The sequence below is a fragment of the Chanodichthys erythropterus genome, chromosome 8 (assembly GCF_024489055.1).
Source record: "Chanodichthys erythropterus isolate Z2021 chromosome 8, ASM2448905v1, whole genome shotgun sequence".
NCBI classification, from domain to species: domain Eukaryota; kingdom Metazoa; phylum Chordata; class Actinopteri; order Cypriniformes; family Xenocyprididae; genus Chanodichthys; species Chanodichthys erythropterus.
Window position 1 is genome coordinate 29,575,623 of NC_090228.1, and position 25,531 is coordinate 29,601,153.

A 25,531-nucleotide genomic window follows, 5' to 3' on the forward strand; every position below is an offset into this window, starting at 1 on the left:
CTCTGCAATGATGTGTTCAAAGTGCCTCTGAAAAGGTGTGGGTCCCATGTCGAGCTAACAATTGATAACAATAATCCCATGTTAAAACCTGATAAGCTGATTTTTAAATATCATTGTATTCTCTTATGTTGATTACGTCTTTGAAGTCAATATATATGGTTTTATTTATATTTTATAATTAGTACTTATTATTGTCTCAATTTGTGCTGATAGTTCCACATAAATAAATAAAAAATCACCTTTTACAACCAATCATAAATAAACTAAAAATATATAAAAATACACACCTCTACATCCTCATCTGTAATGTCTGTCATATCTCCAGAAATACCCATGTTCAACATCTTGTTCTGAAGATTGCGAAAATGCTTCTCCACATTATCGCCACTCTGGGGGCTTGAAAAGACAACTGTCATGCTTATTAGGATGTCTTCCATCTCTACCAATGTAGCTGCAGATGTCAACAAGCCAAAAACATGCATGGACAGCCTGTAGTTTTTGGGAGAACTGCAAAAACAGAAATGTTAGCAAAAATAGTTCTCCAGAAAGACATTTGCAAGTATTGTATTGTATTATGTTTAATAAATTAAGTCAACAATTAGAAATGTAATCAAAACATTGCAACCCAAGAGGAGAATCCAGGATTGTTAGTCAATAGAAAAGGATATGTTTTGCATGCTGGTCCTCAGCACCAACTCAGTATTGCTTGGGAACTTACTGTTAAAATACTCTCAGCATAAATCAGCAAATGACCAAAATGGAATTCATACTGGTCTATGCTGCGTTTTCAGCAGGGATTGTACAACATAAGCATTAACAATGTTTGGCAAATGAATTTTTGTCCTACTAATAGAAAACAATACTAATAAAATAAAGAGAAAAGGGGGGGGGGGGTGTTATGGACTGAATTCTTCATTGAAGAATTGAAGCTGAAGTCAAGCTTTTTACTTGGGTACAGTTGGTGATTTGTGTTAATGTATAAGGAGAAATTCTGCATGAGGGAGAGGCAGATTATAAAATGTGTGATGTACAGCTTAAGAAAATTAATGAAATTAGCTGGTGTATAAATGCACACTTACTGTTTCTTACAGAAGGCTTTGGCATTCTTCATTACATGGCTCAAGCAACGGTGCAGAATTGGAATCTTGAATTCCTCATCCCTCAACTTTCCAGTAACTACTTCATAGTACATTTGCAGCAACTGGCCCAGAGATACTTTGCAGAAACTATAGGCAACAGCCTGAAGTAGAACGAGGGACCCATCACACATGATCATTACTGGCCTCCTCTGTGATGTTTTTCCGAACAATCGAAAGTAATCAGTTTGAAATGATTCCAAAAAGTAGGTGACAGAAGAGGTAGTGTGGTCACAAGTTACATTCGTTGCCACAGGAATTGGAGAAGCACCCTTAATTGGATGTCTTACTACCAGCTCATAGATGTAAAATGGAGCTGATTTTCCTTTGGCTTTTTGTATGATGCTTCCAGTAGCATCAATGTACACAACATCTGTTTTACATCGCTGGTGGAACAGCCGTATTGAACTTTGTGACCAGAGCATCACTCCTCGAGGATGCAGGAGCACCTTCTGGAGAATTTTTTCACAATCGATTCTCTCCTCCACCATCTTCTGAAGACTCAGTATTTCATTAGGATGTCGGCGAGCTTTTTTCCTGTTGTTCCATGATATATTTTTCAGCACGGCAGGTGTAGGGGCTTTATCTCTGCACCCTGACTCGAACACCATGTTGTCGATTTTTTTCAAGATTTTGCAAATGTAGAGCCCTTGGGAGTATGGACTCTAACTGCTTGGCAAAATTGTGCCTTTCATCAGCCCGCACAGGTCTTCTTTTTAATTCTTCCAGGCTGTGGCACACTTCCTCTCCCTGAAATGTGACAGCTGCTTTCAGGGTACTCTCATCTGTTACACTGACCTCTACACAGACAGGACAGTCTGCAAATGTGCAGTACCCCAGACAATGGAAAAGAGGTCCCCTTCGTTTGGACCCCTTGATCTTGACGTGGTGTCTTTTGAAAGCAATGCTACAGTAGGGGTGCACTGACTCTATGCCTTTGGAAATAACATTTGTCCACTGAAGATCTCTGAATTGATACTGAGTTTGTCGTTTCCTAAGGTCACTCCAGGTTTGGCTATTAATAAAAAAAAAACATGGATGTTTTGGCAGTTTGTGTCTAAAAAAGAGGTCAGCATCTGCATTACTGTTCTCCGATGCAGTGTCACTGGGTTTGCCAGTGTCCTGAAAGGGCAAAAAGATATATATATATATATTCAAGCTGTAATTTTCCTTGAGTGAGAAACGCACTTCAAAATATCAAAATATCAGATATGCAAATAATCACAACAATATGAACAACTTTGTAAACAGCATGGTAAAATCATGTCAGAGTATTGAATGCTCTGTGCCCTGAACAATAAACTTGTTCATGGCAAAAAACATTCAAAATTGATGTGCATTACTGATCCAAACCTTCTGTGATGGTGAAATGCAAATAAAATCTTCTCTTTCTTCATTACTCAAATCACTGTCAGATATCTGGATAGGACGGTCTAGACATAACCTCTATGTAATACAATATACAAATAATAGACAATAAATTAAAAGAATAGAAGTGTTCAAAATAGTACATAAAAAGTACAAAAGTAATCTCAATGAGCTACAGGTTATTTTCCAACAGCATAGTACAATCATGAAAGTGTCCTGACCTTTGGAGTTGGTGCACCAGTCACTGGACAGTATCTGTCAGCATCACTGTCTTGTGGTGGAGCAGGTGTAACCAGTGAAGGTTCCTGTAAAATCTCAACAGAACAGAGGAGCAAAAAATATATAGATTGACAAGTTCTTTACATAAAAGACAGTACACAATCAACTTGTTCATGGCAAAGAGGATTTAACATTGATTTGCATTACTGAAACCAAACCTTCTGTGATGGTGAAATGCAAATGAAATCTTCCCTTTCTTCATTTCTCAAATCACTTTCCAATGCATGTGCAGAGATCTCTTTTGAATTGTCCTTGAAAATTGAAAAATTAGAGGATCCAAAATAAGAAAATTAGATGTAGAATATTACAATAAAACTGTGAAAATGATTAATGATCCAAACACTTTCACTTTTCACTTTTAAAGTGAGCACATAAGTCTAATGTAATAATTTAAAAAAAATGCAATTTAAAATGTGATGTTTTCTCGAAGTAATAGTTATTTTGTGGTTTTGTGTTTTAATATGTGCTGAATGCATATTCTAGTCTAGAGGTATTTAATCTTTAAAATTTCATGGACCCCCAAAATGTGATCATCCTAGTGTGAGGGATCACATCTTAAAAACCTTAAAAATAAAAATTTTAATTTCGCCATGAAATCAAAATTTACCCTATTTATTTTGTTACTGCATATTGGTAGTGAACAATTAATCCGTGCAAATACACAGAAACAAATGGTTTGTCGTGGTAATCTTTAACAATCTGAAAAAAAACTGAACAAAAACATCCGGTCTTGAATAGCGTTCCTTCTCTGATGACGTCAGTTTGATGGAGTTGGGTTGAAAATGCTTAAACCACTCCTCTGCAACCGTTAGTCTGCTATGAGTGAGATATGGAGCGGAGGAGCAGTAAAGTAAAACTCTGCCCTCTATTCAATATTCCGTTTTACTGCAATAATTTTAAACATTTATCCTTGTATAGAACTTTGTTTCAACTTGAATGCCTGTTTAGCAAGTGTATGTGCGTGTATATATATATATATATATATATATATATATATATATATATATATATATATATATATATATATATATATATATATATATATATATATATATATATATATATATATATATATATATATAACATATTTTTTTATTAAAAAAATTGGAAATAACCAGCAAAACATGGAAAGTATTATAATACATCACAACACTAGAGAAAAGTCGGTTCCGGGTTATTAAGATTCAAAGACATCTATGTTTTATAATTATTAAATTACATTTATACATATAAATGTATTATAAATCTACAATTACTTTATATTAAGTTTTGTTATTAATTATCATTATTAATTTTAATTGTATTCTACAAACTATAGTAAGGTTTTGTTAAACATTTTACTTATATATTGATTTTTAATGTGTAACCTCATTTCTTTTTATTAATCCAAAAAACATATTACATTTATTTTTAATTTCAATGTTCTTTATTTTGATTTAATCTTATTCTTATTAGTATTATTGATATATAATTATTATTAATATTAATATATTCATTATTTTACATTGTCATTATACAAACCCTGGAACTGATTATCCATATTAGAAGTACATGTGATGTGCATGATGATGTTGTTTTTTTTTACCTGCAAGTGTGCAATACATGCATTTTTAAGTCGAATCCTGTTGGCTGAGGTATTTGGAATTTGCAAGTCTTTGCAAAGATTACCCCAAGTGTCACTGGAGAGATATGCACTTACATCTGTTCCAGATCCATATGTTTGTAAAGCATTTTGTATATCTTTTAATGTAAGCTCAACTTTACGACTCTGGATGTGGGAAGATAAAATACATGCTTTATTATTCCACAAAAGTATAAAAATGATAAACAATTCAATAATAATTTATAAAATGTAATAATAGTCAGCAAAATATCAACATATTTTTTCACCCCAAACATTGTAGTAGAAATTATATATTGTATACAGTGGCATAGAGATATTTTTACTCTTGTCATTGTCAACATTGTCGGTGTGGCTAATTTTAAAATACAGTAGGCTATTTATGAATAAGCACATTGAGAACAGTTATGCTAAAATGACTGAATTAATGTCTCAGACAAATATGCACAATTGCAGCATTTGTTGAAAGAGTTCTTGGAAGAAGTTTGATATTTAGTACAGTAATGGTGTGTAATTGATTTAAATTTAAAATGTGACATTTAAATGTTCAAAAGACTTAATACATTTTGTACATATAAAATGTATCCTTACCTTTCCGAATGTTGAAAAGAGATATACTCTGTAAAGGTAGAAAACCAAGATTCAAAATAATCGTCATTACAAACTGAGGTGGTATTGTTGTTACCTCATAATACCAAGACTATATGGTGGAAGTGATAATTTGGTTATATTGTATGTTTGGTCTTATTGGCATTATTAAATGTTTCATGTATTGAACACAAATAAGGCATGATAGATCAACATTGTATTTTTTTTTTTTAATGAACAATGAAACAACAAAAGTTGCACAGTTATTCATACTTATTGAAAGTAGCAATGAAATTAATAAATGTATTTATAATATTGAATTATTATATAAATTAAATGAGTTAATAATTTTAAATAATAAATATTATTATATTCAAGTAATGTGTAGCCTATTTATAAAAGTGCATGTATATTCTACAAATCTCAATCACTCATTTCATTTTATTCACTCCTTGCTGTTGCGAGCTATTGCGCAATAACAAACTTGTTATTAAATAATTGCACTTATTGTATTATTATTATTATTATTATGTACAATTTATGAACTAAAAATATAAATCAATGCCAATTTAAATGTATTATTATTATTATTCACTTTTCAAGACTTGTACTAGGCCCTGCATGCTAAAACATCCATCGCATAGTACACAAATTTATCACCACCCGTTTTCTGGCGCTGTCCCTTCAACACCTCGCTTAAAAAATCCCGCGTTTATGACCGAACAAGTAATTAGCCTAACCTCAGAAAGGTAAATTAGAAATATCAATCGACTTAAAAAAAAATATTTGTAAATGTAATACGTTTCTTTGGACAATAATCTTTTAGGTATATTCAGCTCGAACAAACCATATAGCCTAAGCTAAATGGACTAAACCGGTTTATCGAGGAATTGAAAAAAAAAGTTGCACTGTTCCCCCTCAACTGTTCTGTCACATTATTTTTAACCCACATTCTCTTTTATGGGTAATAAAGTAATGCACACGTTAATCAGTCTTTGTTAATCATAAATTAATACCCATGACCAAATGTATTTATGCATCTATTCAAATTATTGTACAGATTTAACACTTACCCTTTTCTTCTGCAACTCATGGCGGTAATGCATATAGCTTTATCGACAATGAAATATGATATGACAAATGTACATCAAATATGGTAAAATATATTTAAACAATACAATAAAATAAAAAAACTAATAATCGTGGTTGTTGTGATTTTGTTTTAAATTTAAAAGACAACTTTATTTAGCAGCATGTTCCAGGGCGCTGTCCCTTCAGCACCTGACTTTAAAAATTCCCGCGCTTATGGCATACGTTAATCACCTCAGAACTGTACAATAGACATATCAATCAACTTTTTGTAAATGCAATGCGTTTATACATACAATAATAGTATGCATTTCTGAATATGAATCTCGAATCATGAATATAAGCTAAATGGACTAAACCGGTTCATCGAGGAATTGAAAAAAAGTTGCACTGTTCCCCCTCAACTGTTCTGTCACATTATTTTTTAACTCACATTCACTTTTATGGGTAATGAAGTAATGCACGCGTCTTTGTCTTTGTTAATCATATATTAATACCCATGCCCAAATGTATTTATGAATGTATTCACGATTCACCTTATTACAGAGAATTACCACTTACCCTTTTCTGCGTGAACTCATGGCGGTAATGCATAATTGTCGTCAATGAAATGTCATATGCCAAATGTAGGCCTACGTCACAAAATAATTAATTGAAAAAAAAAGCATATATCCGAGATTGTTGAGATTTTATTTTAATTTCAAAACACAACTTTCAAGAAAAAGACAAAAATGTAATAGATTAATTTCATATTTAAAAAAAAATATATAATAAAAAAAAAAAAAAAAATATATATATATATATTAAGCATTGGTCATGCTGTAACAAATTCATGTGTAGGCTACATAGTTATTAGTTAAAACTATATCTTTATAAAGTTAAAAAATATGTGTAACTAATTATTATATAAGTTTGGCCACAAAAAAGAACAATTTTATCAAATTAAATTGTCACAGCATTATTAAATAGATAATGCCAATAAAAAAATGCAGCTACAGTAAAAAAATAAAAAATATGAACTGTATTGATGTAGCTGTTTTGCTGCAGTGATGTCACTTTACAACCACCAGCATGGAGTACCCATGATCTCCACCAGAGTGTACTCCTTCCTTCTCCTTTGTTTTCTGAACATGAACTTCATTTCCCATAACCTATTGCATGTACTCATTAGGCTTGATTACTTCCAGGTGTGTGTCATTATTCTGTTTTTCACTGAGCCTGCTTCTCAATGTGCAAACTATCCATCCGAAATAGTATGTGACAATCATAACCAGTGCTTTAGTGTGATTCATGTAACTTTAAAGGTCAGAAGTCAGACTGAGATTGCAACAGTCAAAATAATTTAATATAGTTCCATCTAGTTGAAAATCACCACTGGCATTCGTGTCAGTGAGGCCTTCACAAGGGATGATCTAGTTGACACAATCTCTGCTGACACTTTAGAGCCTTGTTGTTGTTGTTGTGTCAAGGCACACATCCTCAATCTGACCTGGGTCCTGTTTCATAAAACAAATTTATTTAAAATAATCAGACTAACTGAAATAAGCCTAGCTTATTTTACAAACTTGTTTTATGAAACAGGCATTTGGATACGGTCCGGATCCGACTACGTTAAACCTCTGATAAAGAAAGACACTAATATTAGCGTAGATGGCATTCTTCTACTGATGTAACGAGTACATCTGGTGTTATAGGAAGTGTTCCCGGTTCCAGCTGACCTAATTTATGCAAGCTAACAATCCTTTACTGGATGTGAAAATATAAATTGGTAATGTGTTATGTGCATGCCCAGTTAAAGAGATGCGTTTTTAGTCTACATTTAAACTGGATCAGTCTTCCTAGCATTGTTTGAGAAGCTGCAGACTGTATCAAAGTTTAGATGCCAGACAGAACAAGGATGTACCACCTGTGCTAGAATGTAATCATATGAGGTAAAATTACTATATGGGATGTCCTTTATGGAAACTGACCATTAGTTTTTTTTCAAATTACTAGAAAATAGGTCTTTATAAAGAAGAATAATGACATATATCTCCAAAAAATTGCTGCAGTAAAATGGATAGATATGAGTTATGCATACTTATTTATAGGCCCCTGAAGTCGAATAATGTGGCATATCTCGAAAATACTGCAGTAAAATTAACTCATATGAGGCATGCATACTGTATGGGACTTACCTTGAAGAAAGAGACCATTGTTTTTTTCTACTTATTTCAAAATAAGGTACTTATAGACCTGTGAAGTCGAATAATGTGGTATATATCCAAAATGCAGCAATAAAATTGATTCAAAAGAGGTATGTATACTGTATGGGACGTCCCCAATAGAAATAGACCATTGTTTTTTTTCTACTTATTTGAAATGAGGTGTTTATAGGCCTTTAAAGTCGAATAATGTAGCATATCTCCAAAATGCTGCTGTAAAATGTACTCGTATGAGGTATGCATACTGTATAGAATGTTCCCTGTAGAAAACTACCATTGTTTTTTTCTACTCATTTGAAATTAGGTGTTAATAGACACGTGAAGTCGAATAATGTGGCATATATCCAAAATTCTGCAGTAAAAAGGATAGATATGCGGTATGCATAGTGTATGGGATGTCTCCTATGGAAACTGACCATAATTTGTTTCTACTTATTTGAAATGAGGTCTTCAAAGGTCTCCAAAACAAATAATGTGGTATATCTCCAAAATGCTGCAGTAAAATGTTCTCATATGAGGTATGCATACTGTATAGGACTTACCTTTAAGTATCAGACCATTAGTTTTTTCTACTTATTTGAAATGAGGTGTTTATAGGCCTTTGAAGTCAAATAATGTGGCATATCTCCGAAATGCTGCAGTAAAATGTACTCATATGGGGTACGCATACTCTATGGGACGTCCCCTATAGAAACAGTTAATTGTTTTTTTCTACTTATTTGAAATGAGGCGTTTATAGGCCTTTGAAGTCGAATAATGTGGCATATCTCCGAAATGCTGCAGTAAAATGTACTCATATGGGGTATGCATACTCTATGGGACATCCCCTATAGAAACAAACCATTATTTTTTTCTACTTATTTGAAATGAGGTGATTATAGGCCTTTGAAGTTGAATAATGTGGCATACCTCCAAAATGCTGCAGTAAAATGTACTCATATTGGGTATGCATACTCTATGGGATGTCCCCTATAGAAACAAACCATTAGTTTTTTCTAATTATTTGAAATGAGGTGTTTATAGGCCTTTGAAGTTGAATAATGTGGTATATCTCCAAAATGCCACAGTAAAATGTACTCATATGAAGTATGCATACTGTATGGGACTTACCTTGAAGAAACAGACCATTGTTTTTTTCTACTTATTTTGGAATGAGGTGTTTATAGACCAGTGAAGTCGAATAATGTGGCATATCTCCGAAATGCTGCAGTAAAATGTACTCATATGGGGTATGCATACTCTATGGGACATCCCCTATAGAAACAGACCATTATTTTTTTCTACTTATTTGAAATGAGGTGATTATAGGCCTTTGAAGTTGAATAATGTGGCATACCTCCAAAATGCTGCAGTAAAATGTACTCATATTGGGTATGCATACTCTATGGGATGTCCCCTATAGAAACAAACCATTAGTTTTTTCTAATTATTTGAAATGAGGTGTTTATAGGCCTTTGAAGTTGAATAATGTGGTATATCTCCAAAATGCCACAGTAAAATGTACTCATATGAAGTATGCATACTGTATGGGACTTACCTTGAAGAAACAGACCATTGTTTTTTTCTACTTATTTTGGAATGAGGTGTTTATAGACCAGTGAAGTCGAATAATGTGGCATATCTCCGAAATGCTGCAGTAAAATGTACTCATATGAGGTATGCATACTCTATGGGACGTCCCCTATAGAAACAGACCATTTGTTTTTTCTACTTATTTGAAATGAGGTGTTTATAGGTCTCTTAATTCAAATAATGTGGCATATCTCCAAAATGCTGCAGTAAAATGTACTCATATGAGGTATGGATACTCTATGGGACGTCCCCTATAGAAACAGACCATTTGTTTTTTCTACTTATTTGAAATGAGGTGTTTATAGGTCTCCAAAGTCAAATAATGTGCATATCTCCAAAATGCTGCAGTAAAATGTACTCATATGAAGTATGCATACTCTATGGGATGCCCCCTAGAGAAACAGACCATTATTTTTTTCTACTTATTTGAAATGGAGTCTTTATAGGCCTTTGAAGTCAAATAATGTGGCATATCTCCAAAATGCTGCAGTAAAATGTTCTCATATGAGGTATGCATACTGTATAGGACTTACCTTTAAGTATCAGACCATTCGTTTTTTTCTACTTATTTGAAATGAGGTGTTTATAGGCCTTTGAAGTCAAATAATGTGGCATATCTCCAAAATGCTGCAGTAAAATGTACTCATATGAGGTATGCATACTCTATGGGACGCCCCCTATAGAAACAGACCATTATTTTTTTCTACTTATTTGAAATGAGGTGTTTATAGGCCTTTGACGTCAAATAATGTGGCATATCTCCAAAATGCTGCAGTAAAATGTACTCATATGAGGTATGCATATTCTACGGGATGTCCCCTATAGAAACAAACCATTCGTTTTTTCTACTTATTTGAAATGAGGTGTTTATAGGCCTTTGAAGTCAAATAATGTGGCATATCTCCAAAATGCTGCAGTAAAATGTACTCATATGGTGTATGCATACTCTATGGGACGTCCGCTATAGAAATTTACCTTTCTTTTTTTCTACTTATTAAAAATTAAGTGTTTATAGGCCTTTGAAGTCGAATAATGTGGCATATCTCAACAATGCTGCAGTAAAATGTACTCATATGAGGTATGCATACTCTATAGGATGTCCCCTATAGAAATGTACCTTTCTTTTTTTCTACTTATTTGAAATGAGGTCTTTATAGGCCTCCAAAGTCATATAATGTGGCATATCTCCAAAATGCTGCAGTAAAATGTACTCATATGAGGTATGCATACTCTATGGGACGCCCCCTATAGAAACAGACCATTATTTTTTTCTACTTATTTGAAATGAGGTGTTTATAGGCCTTTGACGTCAAATAATGTGGCATATCTCCAAAATGCTGCAGTAAAATGTACAGATATGGGGTATGCATACTCTATGGGACATACCCTATAGAAACTGACCATTATGTTTTTCTACTTATTTGAAATGAAGTCTTTATAGGCCTCCAAAGTCAAATAATGTGGCATACCTCCAAAATGCTGCAGTAAAATGTACTCATATGAGGTATGGATACTCTATGGGACGTCCCCTATAGAAACAGACCATTTGTTTTTTCTACTTATTTGAAAAGAGGTGTTTATAGGCCTTTGAAGTTGAATAATGTGGTATACCTCCAAAATGCTGCAGTAAAATGTACTCATATGAGGTATGCATACTCTACGGGATGTCCCCTATAGAAACAAACCATTAGTTTTTTCTACTTATTTGAAATGAGGTGTTTATAGGCCTTTGAAGTCAAATAATGTGGCATACCTCCAAAATGCTGCAGTAAAATGTACTCATATGAAGTATGCATACTCTATAGGATGTCCCCTATAGAAATGTACCTTTCTTTTTTTCGACTTATTTGAAATGAGGTGTTTATAGGCCTTTGAAGTCAAATAATGTGGCATATCTCCGAAATGCTGCAGTAAAATGTACTCATATGGGGTACGCATACTCTATGGGATGTCCCCTATAGAAACAGACCATTATTTTTTTCTACTTATTTGAAATGAGGTGTTTATAGGCCTTTGAAGTCAAATAATGTGGCATATCTCCAAAATGCTGCAGTAAAATGTACTCATTTGAGGTATGCATACTCTATAGGATGTTCTCTATAGAAACAGTTCTTTGTTTTTTTCTACTTATTTGAAATGAGGTGTTTATAGGCCTTTGAAGTCGAATAATGTGGAATATCTCCAAAATGCTGCAGTAAAATGTACTCATATGAGGTATGCATACTCTTACAGGGCGCCCCCTATAGAAACAGATCATTATTTTTTTCTACTTATTTGAAATGGAGTCTTTATAGGCCTTTGAAGTCGAATAATGTGGAATATCTCCAAAATGCTGCAGTAAAATGTACTCATATGGGGTATGCATACTCTATGGGACGTCCCCTATAGAAACAGACCATTTGTTTTTTCTACTTATTTGAAATGAGGTGTTTATAGGCCTTTGAAGTCGAATAATGTGGCATATCTCCAAAATGCTGCAGTAAAATGTACTCATATGGGGTATGCATACTCTATGGGACGTCCCCTATAGAAACAGAACATTTTTTTTTTCTTCTTATTTGAAATGAGGTGTTTATAGGCCTTTGAAGTCGAATAATGTGGCATATCTCCAAAATGCTGCAGTAAAATGTACTCATATGGGGTATGCATACTCTATGGGACGTCCCCTATAGAAACAAACCATTAGTTTTTTCTACTTATTTGAAAAGAGGTCTTTATATGCCTTTGAAGTTGAATAATGTGGCATATCTATAAAATGCTGCAGTAAAATGTACTCATATGAGGTATGCATACTCTACGGGATGTCCCCTATAGAAACAAACCATTAGTTTTTTCTACTTATTTGAAATGAGGTGTTTATAGGCCTTTGAAGTCAAATAATGTGGCATATCTCCAAAATGCTGCAGTAAAATGTACTCATATGAGGTATGCATATTCTACGGGATGTCCCCTATAGAAACAAACCATTAGTTTTTTCTACTTATTTGAAATGAGGTGTTTATAGGCCTTTGAAGTCAAATAATGTGGCATATCTCCAAAATGCTGCAGTAAAATGTACTCATATGGTGTATGCATACTCTATGGGACGTCCGCTATAGAAATTTACCTTTCTTTTTTTCTACTTATTAAAAATTAAGTGTTTATAGGCCTTTGAAGTCGAATAATGTGGCATATTTCAACAATGCTGCAGTAAAATGTACTCATATGGGGTATGCATACTCTATGGGACGTCCCCTATAGAAACAGACCATTTTTTCCCCCTACTTATTTGAAATGAGGTGTTTATAGGCTTTGAAGTCGAATAATGTGGCATATCTCCAAAATGCTGCAGTGAAATGTACTCATATGAAGTATGCATACTCTATAGGATGTCCCCTGTAGAAATGTACCTTTCTTTTTTTCTACTTATTTGAAATGAGGTGTTTATAGGCCTCCAAAGTCATATAATGTGGCATATCTCCAAAATGCTGCAGTAAAATGTACTCATATGAGGTATGCATACTCTATGGGACGCCCCCTATAGAAACAGACCATTATTTTTTTCTACTTATTTGAAATGAGGTGTTTATAGGCCTTTGACGTCAAATAATGTGGCATATCTCCAAAATGCTGCAGTAAAATGTACAGATATGGGGTATGCATACTCTATGGGACATACCCTATAGAAACTGACCATTATGTTTTTCTACTTATTTGAAATGAAGTCTTTATAGGCCTCCAAAGTCAAATAATGTGGCATACCTCCAAAATGCTGCAGTAAAATGTACTCATATGAGGTATGGATACTCTATGGGACGTCCCCTATAGAAACAGACCATTTGTTTTTTCTACTTATTTGAAAAGAGGTGTTTATAGGCCTTTGAAGTTGAATAATGTGGTATACCTCCAAAATGCTGCAGTAAAATGTACTCATATGAGGTATGCATACTCTACGGGATGTCCCCTATAGAAACAAACCATTAGTTTTTTCTACTTATTTGAAATGAGGTGTTTATAGGCCTTTGAAGTCAAATAATGTGGCATACCTCCAAAATGCTGCAGTAAAATGTACTCATATGAAGTATGCATACTCTATAGGATGTCCCCTATAGAAATGTACCTTTCTTTTTTTCGACTTATTTGAAAAGAGGTGTTTATAGGCCTTTGAAGTTGAATAATGTGGTATACCTCCAAAATGCTGCAGTAAAATGTACTCATATGAGGTATGCATACTCTACGGGATGTCCCCTATAGAAACAAACCATTAGTTTTTTCTACTTATTTGAAATGAGGTGTTTATAGGCCTTTGAAGTCAAATAATGTGGCATACCTCCAAAATGCTGCAGTAAAATGTACTCATATGAAGTATGCATACTCTATAGGATGTCCCCTATAGAAATGTACCTTTCTTTTTTTCTACTTATTTGAAATGAGGTGTTTATAGGCCTATGAAGTCAAATAATGTGGCATATCTCCAAAATGCTGCAGTAAAATGTACTCTTATGAGGTATGCATACTCTATGGGATGTCCCCTATAGAAACAAACCATTAGTTTTTTCTACTTATTTGAAATGAGGTGTTTATAGGCCTTTGAAGTCGAACAATGTGGCATATCTCCAAAATGCTGCAGTAAAAGGGATATTTATGAGGTATGCATACTGTATGGGACGCCCCCTATAGAAACAGACCATTGGTATTTTCTACTTATTTAAAATGAGGTCTTTATAGGCCTAATCCCAGCTAACACACGACGTAACAGTTACGTAATGTATTCGTACTTTTTGGTAATGTCATGACTTACTAACTGACAACGTAACTACGTCGTCGCATGCCAGTAATTTCATTACCTTCAGATTACCATCTCACAACGTCGTCAGTACGTTCTCCTAACGTTATAAGATTACCAAGAACGTTCCAGATACGTCCTCTATTTGTAATATATTGGTAATTCCATGACTTACTAGTAACGTAACTACAACGTTGTATGCCCGTAATAATATTACCATCACATTACCATATCACAACGTCGTCAGTACGTTATCCAAACGTTACAAGATTACCAAGGACGTTCCAGATACGTCCTCTATACGTAATATAATGGTCATTCCATGACTTACTGGCAACGTAACAGCAACGTCATGTGCTCGTAATTTCATTACCATCATTTACACATTCTTTATATGTTATTATTACCAGAATTTGCAATATAAAACGTGTAATTAAATGTCAGACACAAGACTGAAATGTCCCCTTAAGAAAAAAAATGTTTCTTTTCACCAAATCAGAGTATGGATGACTGGTTTTTATATATAGTGACGTGACATACAGCGCGCGCCTTCACAAATGTAGTGCCCACAGTATGTTGATAAGAGTGTAAAGTTAATTTTTCTGAGAGAAGAATTTATTTTTCCGAGGTGACAACGAATAAATGGCTTTTATAAAAATGTATAAAGTTAACTTTGGAAAGACGCAAAACCTTTTTTTATTGTTATGTTTACGTTAGTGCAGGTGGCCGTTAGAGTTGCCATGGCAACCGGGAAAACATTCAAGCGGCTGGAGAGGACAGCGTCGACGTTTCTCCGTGTTTCTCGTCAGTTTTATAGCAATAAAGTTCAACAACTGCGTCAGATTGGTTAAGTAACATTACCCACAGTCTACCATAAGTACTTTTGTTAATATTTTTACCTCTGTGATTTCCTTGATCGTCTGAAATATATGTTAGCAAAATGTTACGTTAGCATATGTTTTTAATGATACTGAGCGCAAAACGTCTTGAATGCTTTTATTTTATGTTTCGCTGTAGGCTATATGTTTTTATTTATAGTTTGAGTGTATTTTATTATTTTTATTTGGAGTTTTGTTTATGTTCTGTGTGTTTTTCAAAATAAATGAACTGAATTCATTTCGAGTCTGCATTCATCGTTCACAGCTGTTGGAATAGCCTTTACATTAGTTTGGGCAAATGAGGACATAAATTAGGTTAAACTACTGCATGTCCACCCATAGAAAAATAAATAAATATAAGAATTTCCAACTGATGACCAACACACAACTATTGATACACAACGTTGCCACGACGTCGCAGTTACTAACTGGCAACGTCACAAAGTTACGTTGTGGCGACGTATAGGCACCTTTCACTTTTCCGGTTGCCACGACGTAACTAGTTACGTCGCCACGACGAAAGTTTGGTCACCAAATTACGTTGCAGTTACGTAACAGTCACGTATTTTGGTTAGCTGGGATCAGACAGTAATCCTTATGCAGTAAGACAGTAACACAATTTAATTCAAGAGTAATTGTCATATATATATATATATATATATATATATATATATATATATATATATATATATGAAAATAACAGAGAGATAGAAATAAATATTAGAAAGAAAAAAGAAAGAGATGGATAAATAATCGAAAGATAAAAGATAGATATATTAGAAAAAGAAAGAAAGAAAGAAAGAAAGAAAGAAAAAAAGAGATGTTTTATATATTAGACTAAATAAAGATAGATAGATAGATAGATAGATAGATAGATAGATTAGATAGATAGAGGCAACTCAAGCGCTCTAAAAGCGCGTTCTCTCTCTGCTGTTCCTGAAATTACCGTATTTATAGTAATAGGCGCACACGCTTTTTTTTTTGGCGGCTGGCTTGACCGTGTATTTTCAAACTGCGGCTGGCTTGACCGCGGTATTATCTGAGGTGAGTGTTTCATCTTTCTAGTTACCAATGACACATTTTTAAATAGTTTTTATTTAAAGTAGGTTTTTATTTAAATCTAGTGATGGTCACATGTTTCTGTGATGGGTAGATTTAGGAGTAGTTACGTGATAGAAAATATCACTGAACTGATATAAAATCAATGGAAGTCTATGCAATGTCCTCACTAAGATAGCAATACGAACGTGTATGTGTGTGTGTGTGTGTGTGTGTGTGTATTATGTGTCATTGGTAACTTTTGTACTTTAAAGCTGCGCTGAAGTCATACTGATGATTTTATTTGAGTTCCTCATGTCACGATCAAACAGATGATCAAGTGTGTCTTGGTAAGATATTGTTGTCACATGCTGTGAAATCACTGTTTTCTCTGTTGTATTGTGTTTATTAGTGAGTCTGTGATTCCTCAAACAGTATTTCTTATCATGCACACTTTGAGAGAGAAACTATCGCTCATCATCTTCCTGTCGTTTGCAGACAGTTTTGATATAATACTGCCTTCATCTGTCTATATGATGAACTCATAACAGAGTCATTCATTGAAACCATCAGCACTGAAATTAACTGGAAGTGTTGAACACAACAGTGTTGTAGAAATATAGAAATACCTCTCAAATATCCCACTGCGAAAATAAAGCAAACATGAATACATACAATTTGATTGCTTTTGAATGCAGATCTGTGAAAAGTGTGATTGTAAAAATATGCACAAAACATGATCTGTGCTTTTACACGTGCTGAAAACCTATGAAGATTAGAGTTTATCTGAAGTAAATTAAAACTGACAATTGCAAGATAAATTCACTACTTTAATGAAAAAAACAGCAAACTTTTCGGTCATCCCTTACGAAAAAGAAGTTTATTGAAGTGTACTATTAGTATACTTCTTTTAAACTAAAAATTAAATATACTTTCAGTCTAATTTTTATGTACTTCACAGAAATATACTTAAAATTGCATTTAAATATACTTGAGTATGTTTATAAAATATTTATAAAAAAGCAGATGTTCATAATTCTGAGTATCTGAGTTTTTGTGTAGGCTAATCCACATAGGAATTTACTTTACAAATCTACTCTTTCCCCGCCACTGACTGAATTTTCTAGCTATCCATGCTTTCACTGTTATACAGTAGGGGGCGCTATTACACTTGTTCTGAAATAGCGCAGAATCTCCACATCAAAACACAGGAGAAGCAGCAGAAACAAGCACTGGAAGATTGCTCACGCAAATGTAATCAACTTTCAACATCAACATTATACAAAAATCAACTACATAATGTAAAAAAAAAAATGTAAAAAAAAAAAATGTTGAAGAGTTAACGACTATAAAGCGACTAGTATACTTAAAGTGCAAAAATAATATATAAGTAATAAACTGTAAGTATGATGTTATGTTAACTTAAGAAAACTTAGAAGTATACTTCTGGATTTTCAAACCTCTCTCGTCCCAATCCCACAAAAAAACTGGGGGAAAATCCTGTCCTTCCTAATCCCAGAAAACTGACTCGCATTCCCTCACACTTCCGTTTTGTGTTTTTTTTTTTTTTGGCCAAAATTTTTTTGCCCAGAATTTATTTGCCGATCTCTCTTCTGTATTTAGAAATATTTTTTGTGTGTATTTGATCGTTTGGACATGCACCCGAAGCCCAAAGTGTAATTCATCTATATGCGTCTGTTTTGAAGCACGCACACACAATTCAGCCTGGGAAACAGCGTCTCTTGCGCGGATTATTGTGCTTTCAACATTTTAAAATGTTGATGATAATTATCAAATATGTACCGCAATTTAGCAACAGAAAGAACTGCATTTTACAACAAACACCGTTTGGGTTTAGGGAGGAACGAACACGCACAGCTGTGAAGAGAAGGAAGTTGTGGTACACTTAAAAAATAATACCTTATATCCAGGGCTTGACATTAACTTTTTCGTTCACCAGCCACTGTGGCTAGTGGTTTTCCAATTAATTACCATCACAATAGTCAACTAAACAATACAGTAGGTTTATTTAACATGTATACATTTATTTAACTGTTTGATTTACATTAATGATACCCACCTGTTTACGTCCACTTAAGCCATAACCGACTGTATTCATGCGAGATACTTCACACGATGAACATTTTGACATCTGTGTGTGCATGTATTTGACTATTCAGGCGCAAGAATAACTGATAGTGCGCACGCAAGAGAGAGAGAGAGAGCACATGAGAGAGCGATTCTGTCATTCAGCGCTATTTCGCCTATCCCACCTTCACTAACTGCACGTTCATCGATAACAAATTGTGATTGAATTGTAATTTTGTGCTACAACAAGCTTTGCTACCTTTGATTAGGCTGTAGGCTGAAATTATATTCAGCCCGCCAAAGTGGCTAGTGGGAGTGGCTGTCTTACCCGACAGAGTGGAGCCCTGCTTATATCTGCTCAATAAAATTGTGGCAACAGATTACAAGCAGTGTTATTAATTAAATTCAACAACACTTAAGAATTGAGTTAGAATGAATCAAATGAGCTCCTTACAAATCATCCATTCAAAATGAGTAACTGCAAATATCACACAAAATAATAAAGTAAAATTTAAACAAAATATTGGTTTCCTTGGACAAAACCTCCCAGTATTCTACTGAATATTACTTACTGGAATTGTTTTGATTTAACACAAAATTAGGTTGGTATAATTATTTTTAATGAGTGGATTAATTAAAATAATTTAATTAAATCTGATTGCAGGTATGAATAAGACATAGACATCAAAGATGAATTACAAGCTCCTTATATTGCCAACAAGTCACAAAAATAGCATTTATTAGTATTCTCAGTGTGAACATTCACTATTCTTTACCAACATAACTGCATCTTTTTTCCAATTACATTTTAAGGCATGTCAATTCACACAGGATGAGTGCAAAAAGTTTTTTTTAATCTCTTTTTGTGTTCTATTTTTAGGCACAAACTGTTTTAAATACATAATGCAGTTGCATTGTTTAAAATAAAATAGATATAAAAACAAGGTTTCCATGTTTTCTGAACACACACAAAAAAAGTGACTTTCTTTTTCAGCAACATCAAACCACAGAAAAGATACTAATAATCTCATTTTGAAATAGCGTAGAGATTTAAACAACTGGACTTAGTTAAACGGCAGTGTAAACTTTTGCAATTGGACTTACAACAGATTTGAAGCATCAAGCTTATTTTAAGACCGCTGTTTAGACCTGAGTGACCGGACTCTCTTTGACAGCTTTGAAGCATCCAGCTCCAGGAGAAGTTTCTGAAATACCTCCAAGGTATACTTTAGATGCCTGGGATATTGGAGATTCAATGCGTAGGTCAAACCAAGAAGGACACAGCAAGCCCCGGGAACACTTGCGAGAACTTTCACGCCCTTGATAACAATTCCAATGCCCTTTGGACTGTCACTTGAAGCGACAATAATACTAAGTATTATTATAATAATAAGTATATAATAATAATAATAAGTATTGGAGCTGGCCAATACTGAGCCCACGTTCAGACATAAACACTGAAGCTCTGCAACGAAAATAGCATAGCAGTATAACAGGAGACAGACAAATTTGTTGAATAAAGTCATTATTTTTGTTTTGTTTTTGCGTACAAAAAATATTCATGTGACTACATAACATTAAGGTTGAACGACTGTAGTCACGTTGACTGTTTTAACAATGTCTTTAGTACCTTTCTGGACCTTAAAAGGTGCAATGTCATTGCTGCCTATGTGTGGATTAGATACCCTCGGATTTTATTAAAAATATCTTAATTTGTGTTCTGAAGACAAACGAAGGTCTTACGGGTTTGGGATGACATGAGGGTGAGTACTTAATTAAAGAAATGTAATTTTTGGGTGTCTCAAACGTTACCGATGCTCAAACGGCATCTTGGGCAAATGTGGCTCAGCTGTGTGAGCAGAAGTCCTGCAGGTGTCTGGCAAGAAATAGAATAGTGTACAAATGTATTCAGGGATTGCATTTGTTCAGTACAGTGTTGTTCAGTGCAAGATTTTGATGTTATTTAGGGCTGGACGATTATGGCCTAAAATCAAAACCTTGATTAATTGAACATTTTACCTCGATTACGATTAATGAACGATTATTTTGTTTCTAGGTTGTTGACTTTTTTTGCCCTCATAGTTCACTGACAAGGTTTGTACTGTAAATATGATTGACTATTAAAAGGTGAGATTTTTTTCCTATTTAAAGAGTGATCTGACATGACATAGCTCACTTTCAGCAGTTATTTTATCTATGGTTCGTAACATTTCTTACAGATTTCTGCTCGTTGTAAATCAGATAAAGATAAATTAGCACAGTGCCAGTACAAGTGAATGCATGTGAATTAGTCATGCCGTCTCTCTGTTCATTGTGAAGCTGTGGGTTGTAAATTTTTACTTCAAAAGTAGTGAGAAGTTTTGAGTTTCTAAGCTACTTTAGTGATAAATCACTGGATTGCGTGCACAGAGAGGAACGCAGAAACTAGCTGTCAGCGCTATCTTCACGTTTTGCGCAGCTACTGTTTGTATGAGTGCTTGTGCCAAAATGCAGCTGCGCGAGCACGGTAGCTCGATATAATAATACACGTCCGATCGTCTAATTGCTTTAATGTCCAAACCATAAAACAAATACAACTGACAAAGTTTAGTGAAGTCGCAAGGCTCACCGCTCACGCGCCATCACTGTGTTGAACCGGCGTTCACCTCCGTGTTTTGTTTTTATGCCACTGACTGGACGGGGCGGAGTCGTGGCTACACACACGGTAATGTTTTTAAGGGGAAAGTATTAACAGGATTAAAAAACCGAAATAACCGACATGGGACAATTACATCGGTTAGAGGTTCTGAATTTCGGTTTCGGTTACTTTTCAATTAATCGTCCAGCCGTAATGTTATTTAAGCTAAAATAAAGGGAAAATATTTGCACTAAATGTTAAAAACTAATAATGTATGTAACAATGAGAGAGACACTGCTGTTTACATTTAGTATGGTAAATAAAATATTTATAGTATAGGTATAAAAATATTTTAGTAGGCCTAATGAAATTTGAAGTAAATGAGAAATAATGCAAAGGAAAGTACATTTTCTGAAATTTTGCGCTTTCTTGCGCTTGAATGTTAAAAGTGCCCTAGAACGTTCTTTCACAAGATGTAATAGAAGTCTAAAGTGTCTCCTGAATGTGTCTGAAGTTTCAGCTCAAAATACCCCATAGATTTTTTTAAATACATTTTTTTAACTGCCTATTTTGGGGCATCATTAACTATGAGCCGATTCAGGCTGCTGGCCCTTTAAATCTCGTGCTCCCTGCCCCCCTGAGCTGTCAAATATAATACAGTGCATAATCAAAGTTCACACAGCTAATATAACCCTCAAATGGATCTTTACAAAATGTTTGTCATGCATACTGCATGCATGCTTCGGATCATGTGAGTATAGTATTTATTTGGATATTTACATTTGATTCTGAATGAGTTTGATAGTGCTCCGTGGCTAAAGCTAACATTACACACTGTTGGAGAGATTTATAAAGAATGAAGTTGTGTTTATGAATTATACAGACTGCAAGTGTTTAATAATGAAAATAGCAATGGCTCTTGTCTCCGTGAATACAGTAAGAAACGATGGTAACTTTAACCACATTTAACAGTACATTAGCAAACATGCTAACGAAACATTTAGAAAGAAAGTTTACAAATATCACTAAAAATATCATGATATCATGGATCATGTCAGTTATTATTGCTCCATCTGCCATTTTTCACTATTGTTCTTGCTTGCTTACCTAGTCTGATGATTCAGCTGTGCACATCCAGACATTAATACTGGCTACCCTTTTCTAATGCCTTGAACATGGGCTGGCATATGCAAATATTGGGGGCGTACATATTAATGATCCCGTTACGTAACAGTTTGTGTTATGTTGAGATTCGCCTGTTTTCCGGAGGTCTTTTAAACAAATGAGATTTACATAAGGAGGAAGCAATGGAGTTTGAAACTCAATGTATGTCTTTTCCATGTACTGAACTCTTGTTATTCAACTATGCCAAGGTAAATTCAATTTTTGATTCTAGGGCACCTTTAATATGGCCCTCCTATGGAGGTGTCAATCACAGAAACGGCCCCCAGCCAATTTGAGTTTGAGACCCTTTCTTTAACTGATTCCTCTCAGCCTTACATAGAATAAATTGTAAACAAATGGCTTGCATGCTTCATTATAAACTTTACCTTCAGTAGTTCTATCTCAGTTTTCAGTCTTTGTCCAAGTGCTCCTCCTTTGGCACCAAACAGTGTCAGCAGCTTAAGAATGTGAAGATCCAATGAGGACATAAATTTAGGTGCCAGCTGCACGGTGGTTATTCTCTGAAATTCTGCAGTCAACTGAAATATGGAATGACAGAAATTAATTTAAGAAACGGTTTACAGAAGAGACTTTAGATACATTATGACTAGCAACTCACTTGAGAAGGTTGAAACAGGGCTGGCCATCATTCCTTTATGTCTTGCATACTTGGACATTGATTAATGATTTAATGTCGTCTATGTGCAAATGTTTTGTTCATCTTTTCCTTTATCATATATTCATTGTTCTTTTTTTTTTTCAATGCTGAGACCAGCTCTTCTCTCTCTTTTTTTACAAAGTCTTCTCATCTTCACTCACTGGGTAAGATGGGAGGTAGTTGACCTCAGGCACTGGCACTGCTCTGTAATATCACTGTCAGTAAAGCTTTTGTTGGGTGGAAACAAAGTAAGAACTATTGGTGCGACAGTCACAACCTTTATGGTGGATTTGTGCTGAATTTGAGTTGAGGAGTGAAGAGTAAAAAAATTCTCAAAATCTGAATCCATATACTGAAGACTGATATCATCTGTAATATTTAAAGCATGCTTGACAGCTGAGTGCGACTCCTCCAAGGACTCTGGTATTCCAGATGGCAATGTTATCTTCTCTATCCTGAGGCCAAAGATTAACCCTGAGGTTTGTTGAATCTGTGATCAGTTACCTAAAAAACAAGAAACCAAGAAAAATAAGTCACTGACACTCATAAAAAACTGTGTTGGTGATTGATATTGCTAACTGTGCTACTTTGGTAATGCAAATGTTATAAAGCAAAAAAATGTATTAGAGCAAATCAGATGAAGTGATTTGTGAAATGCCAATTGTGGTTTGAAAACTTGCCACTGATTGTAAGATTCAAATAGTGTTCTTATAATGTATAGTGACAAGACTGAGTGTATGTTGACATCTGACATCCTTTTTTTTTCTTACGTCTCTTACTGAAAACCAGTTTGACTTGTTTTGTAGAAGTGAAAAGTTTCCGCACTCTTGTTCAACACATCAGTTCAGACGAAACAGAATGATCTACAAATATTACCTATGGTGAGTGTTTCATCTTTCTTTATTTGTGTGTGTGTGTGTGTGTGTTATGATGTGTCATTGGTAACTTTGCTTCTGAGACTTTAAAGCTGCACTGAAGTCATACTGATGATTTTATTTGAGTTCCTCATGTCACGATCAAACAGATGATCAAGTGTGTCTTGGTAAGTGAATCACAGAAGGCAGATATTGTTGTCACATGCTGTGAAATCACTGTTTTCTCTGTTGTATTGTGTTTATTAGTGAGTCTGTGATTCCTCAAACAGTATTTCTTATGTGCTCTAATATATATATGAGCATATACAGGTGCTGGTCATATAATTAGAATATCGTGAAAAAGTTTTTTTTATTGTAAATTATTTTAAAAAATGAAACTTTCATATATACTAGATTCCCTACATGTAAAGTAAAACATTTCAAAAGTTTTTTTTTTTTTTTTTTTTTTTTTATTTGTTGATTAGAGTGTACAGCTAATGAAAGTCCAAAATCCAGTATCTCAAAATATTACAATATTTACATTTGAGTTTCATTAAATGACCATCCCTACAGTATAAATTCCGGGTATCTCTTGTTCTTTGAAACCACACTAATGGGGAAGACTGCTGACTTGGCAATGGTCCAGGAGACAATCATTGACACCCTCCACAAAGAGAGTAAGTCACAGATGGTCATTACTGAATGTGGTGGCTGTTTACAGAGTGATGTATCAAAGCATATTAAATGCAAAGTTGATGAGAAGGAAGAAATTGGGTAGGCAAAGGTGCACAAGCAACAGGGATGACCACATGCTTGAGAATACTGTCAAGTAAAGCCGATTCAGACACTTGGGAGTGCTTCACAATGAGTGGAATGAAGCCAGAGTCAGCGCATCAAGAGTCACCACACTCAGACATCTTCAGGAAAAGGACTACCAAGCCACTTCTGAAACAGAAACAATGTCAGAAGCATGGGCGTGACGTCTGCTGGTGTTGGTCCATTGTGTTTTTATAAAGTGCAAAGTCAATGCAGCCATCTTCCAGGAGATTTTGGAGCACTTTATGCTTTCATCTGCTGACAAGCTTTATGGAGATTCTGATTTCCTTTTCCAGCAGGACTTTAGCACCTGCCCACAGTGCAAAAACCACTTCCAAGTGATTTGCTGACCATGATATTACTGTGCTTTATTGGCCAGCCAACATGCCTGACCCCTGAATCTATGGGATATTTTCAAGAGAAAGATGAGAAACAGTCGATCCAACAATATACAGATGATCTGAAGGCTCAATAGTGGCTCAAGGCTCAAAAAACTACACTTTTCCCAGGAAGACATATCGTTTCGTATGTGAGCACAATAATATCAAGACAATTTTGCTATTGCGATACCACAATATTGATAGTATAGTTACATCCCTATTGTCATGGCTTCTTAAGCATTTCTGACGCCCATGTATGGACATGCTATGCAACATTCAAATCATATTCATAATCATAATCAAATTCATATCGTCCACACTAGGGGTGTCGCAATATACCTGTATTGACGATAACCGTGATATTCAAATCATGAAATCGTGTTAATTTAGCGTGTGACAATATACCGGTATTGGCG

General features: G+C 34.5%; 1 long non-coding RNA gene across 1 annotated transcript; it reads left to right on the forward strand.

Moving 5' to 3' along the window:
* Positions 1-16,501: 16,501 nt before the first annotated feature.
* LOC137024702 (uncharacterized) lies at positions 16,502-23,902 on the forward strand. Its single transcript, XR_010895737.1, has 3 exons — positions 16,502-16,544; positions 23,450-23,544; positions 23,872-23,902. It is a non-coding gene; the product is annotated as an uncharacterized lncRNA (long non-coding RNA).
* The last annotated feature ends 1,629 nt before the right edge of the window (positions 23,903-25,531 follow it).